This window comes from Callorhinus ursinus, unplaced genomic scaffold (assembly GCF_003265705.2).
Source record: "Callorhinus ursinus isolate GAN/ISIS: 27379988/994484 unplaced genomic scaffold, GSC_fseal_2.0 scaffold33, whole genome shotgun sequence".
NCBI classification, from domain to species: Eukaryota; Metazoa; Chordata; class Mammalia; order Carnivora; family Otariidae; genus Callorhinus; species Callorhinus ursinus.
The window spans coordinates 6481376-6485087 of NW_027397095.1; the positions used below are offsets into that span (position 1 = coordinate 6481376).

At 38.5% G+C, this 3712-nt stretch overlaps 1 pseudogene; it reads right to left on the reverse strand.

The window, feature by feature from the left end:
- Positions 1–2391: 2391 nt before the first annotated feature.
- On the reverse strand, positions 2392–3466 carry LOC112809296 (actin, cytoplasmic 1-like; annotated as a pseudogene).
- Positions 3467–3712: the final 246 nt, after the last annotated feature.

The following is a 3712-nucleotide window of genomic DNA, read 5'->3' on the forward strand; positions in this document are numbered from 1 at the left end:
GATAAGATGATAGAAAAGAAAGACACCAAGGAGGCATGGGAAAAACAGATTAAAGCCCAAGGGATCAAACTGAGAGAAATTAATGACTCAGTGAAATGTTCCAGTATCAGAATTATTGGGATCCCTGAGGGGGTGGAGAGAGAGAGAGGCCTAGAAGATATACTTGAGTAAATCATAGCTGAGAACTTCCCTAATCTGGGGAAGGAAACAAGCATTCATATCCAAGAGGCAGAGAGGACTCCTCCCAAGATCAATGAGAACAGACCTACACCACAACATATAATAGTACAATTAGTAAATCTTAGATCCAAGGAAACAATCTTGAAAGCGGTGAGGGGGAAGAGATTTCTTGTGTACAGAGGGAGGAACATCAGAATAATGTCAGACCTGTCCACAGAGACAGATCTGGCAAGCCAGAAAGGGCTGGCAAGACATATTCAGGGAACTAAATGAGAAGAACATGCAGCCAAAGATACTTTATCCAGGAAGGCTGTCATTCAGAATGGATGGAAAGGCAAAGAGCTTCCAAGACCAGCAGAGACTTTAATGCTATTATAAATAGAATTGTTTTCTTAATCTTATTTTTGATTAGCTCATTGATGGCATATAGAAATAGAAATGATTTTTGTATATTAAGTTTGTGTTCTGCAGCTTTACTGAATTTATTTTAGTCCTAACATTTTTTTTTTAATTTTTAAGGTTTTGCATATTTAAGATTATGTGAACTGGAGATAAATTTGACTAATCCTTTTTTCATTTGGACGCTTTTAATATTTTTTTCCCTAATTGTTCTGTGCAGGACATCCAGTATTATGTTGAATGGAAGTGATGAGAGTGGGCACCATTATCTTTTTCCTGATCTTAGGGGTAAAGCTTTCAGCTTTTTTACTAATAAGTATGATGTTAGCTGTGGGCTTGTCCTATATGGTCTTTATTATATTAATGTATATTATTTCCATAACTATTTTATTAGAATTTTTGTCATGAAAGGATGTTCACTTTTGCAAAATAGCTTTTTCCTCATCTATTGAGATGATCATGTTTTATATCTTTCATTCTATTAATGTGGTATCACATTTATTGATTTACCTGCATTGAACCATTCTTCCATCCCAAAGATAAATTCCACTTGATCATGTTGTATGATCCTTTTATTTTATTTTATTTTCATATTTTTGTATGATCCTTTCAATGTGCCCTTGAATTTGTTTCTATATTTTGTTGAAAATTTTTGCATCAATATTCATCAGGGATATTGGCATATAATTTTCTTTTCTTGTAGTGCCCTTACCTGACTTTGGTATCAAGGTAATGCTGGCCTTGTAAAATGAATATTGGAGTTTTCCCTCCTTTTTGAATTTTTAGAAGATTTTAAGAAGGATTGACATCAACTGTTCTTTAAGTGTGGTAGAATTCACCTGTGAAGTCCTGGGCTTTTTTTTCTTGGGAGGATTTTGATTTTATTCCTTTATCATAGTATAATGGTATTCTTTGTCTCTTATAGTTTTTGACTTGAGGTATATCTTGTCTGATATAAATATAACTATCTTTTTTGTCTTGTAGTTTTCATTTACATAGGTTATCTTTTTCCATCCCTTCTCTTTGAGCTAATATATATATATATCCTTATATCTATATATCTATATAGATATCCTTATATCTATATATCCTTAAAGCTCAAGTGAGTCTCTTATATACAGCATATAGTTGGACCTTGTTTTTTCTTTTCTTTAGGATGTGAACTTTATTGAACTGGTCTCAAGTCAGTGAGTCAGTGTACTGGTAAGCCCTGGCAGCTTCCATGCCTCAACTGTACATCCAGGGAGACCAAAAGCCTTCATACATCTCAAGTAGTGGGGAGCGGGGGCATAGAAGGGGGCCATGATTGCAGACCATTCAAAATAAAACAAAAATAACAAGTATTAAAATGAAGATTTTTTTTTAATGGACTGCATAATTTACACAAAAGCAATGCTATCACCCTCTCCTGTGTGAACTCCACAAGTACTGGCCTTTCTATCTCAGGGAGAAATGGAGTGGCTTTTGGGAAGGCAAGGGACTTCCTGTAACAATGAATCTCATGATATTTGGAGTGACTATTTTAGAAAAAGAACAATGTATAAAGTCCTTGACCACACTGTAACACTTTGGGGATGCTCTCCCCAACCAACTGCTGTTACCTTTACTGTTCTAGTCTTTAAATCCTGAGTCAATCACCAAAAACAAAACAAAAAGTAAAACAAAGCAAAACAAATAAACAAACAAAAACAAAATAAAAAGAAATTTAAAAAAAGTCAAAGACCAAAACACATAAAGCCATGCCAATCTCACTTTGTTTTCTGCACAAGTTAGGTTTTGTCAAGAAGGGGTGTAACTAAAGTAACAGTCTGCCTAAAAACATTTGCAGTGGATGATAAAGAGACCTTACTTGTGGTACTCCTGCTTGCTGATCCACATCTGCTGGAAGGTGGATAGTGAGAGCAGAATGAAACTGCTGATCCACACAGAGTACTTGTGTTCAGAGGGTGTGATGATCTTGATCTTCATTGTGCTGGGTGCCAGGACAGTGATCTTCTGCATCTTGTCAGTGATGCTGGGGTATATGGTGGCCGCACCAGACAGCACCTTGTTGGTGTAGAGGTCCTTGCAGATGTTTACATCACACTTCATGATGGAGTTGGAGGTAGTTTCACAGATACCACAGGATTCCATGCCCAGGAAGGAAGGCTGGAAGAGTGCCTCGGGGCAGTAGAACTGCACATTGTCAATGGTGATGACCTGCCCATCTGGAAGCTCCTAACTCTTCTCCAGGGAGAGGCTGGAAACCACAGTGGCCATCTCCTGCTCAAAGTCAAGGGCAATGTAGCACAGCTTCTCCTTGATGTCACACATAATTTCCTGCTCAGCAATGGTGGTGAAGCTGTAGCCATGCTCCATGAGGATCTTCATGAGGTAGTCCATCAGGTCCCAACCAGCCAATTCCAGTTGCAGGATGGCATGGAGAAGGGTGTACTCCTCGTAGATATGCACAGTGTGGGTGACCCAGTCACCAAAGTCCAACACGATGCCAGTGATATAATGAGAGGAGTACAGGACAGCATGGTCTGGATGGCCACCTACATGACTGGGATGTTGAAGGTCTCAGACATGATCTGGGTCATCTTCTCATGGTTGGCCTTGGGATTCAGGATGGCCTTGGTTAGTAGCATGGGGTGCTGCTTGGGGGCCAGATGCAAATCACTGTAGAAGTTGTGGTGCCATATCTCCATGTCATCCCAGCTGGTGACAATACCATGCTCGATGAGGTACTTCAGGGTCAGGATGCCCTTCTTGCTCTGGGCCTCATCACCTATGTAGGAGTCCTCTGGCCCATGCCCACCATCACACCCTGGTACCAGGGGTGCCCCACGGTGGAGGGGAAGACAGCCCTGGGGGCATCTTGGGCTGTGAAGCCAGCCTTGCACATGTTTATTAAATCATTTCAGCCATTCAATGTCTTTTGATTGGAGAATTTAAACCATTTACATTTAAAATAATTATTGCTATATAAGAACTTAGTAGCACTATCTTATCAATTAGTAAATATAATTATATATAAATTTGTATGTATTTATAAATTAAAATATATTACATATATACATATGTATATTTGTTATTTGTCTCATGTTTGTCTATCATCTTATTCATTTCTACCTTAATTTTAAGTGATTTA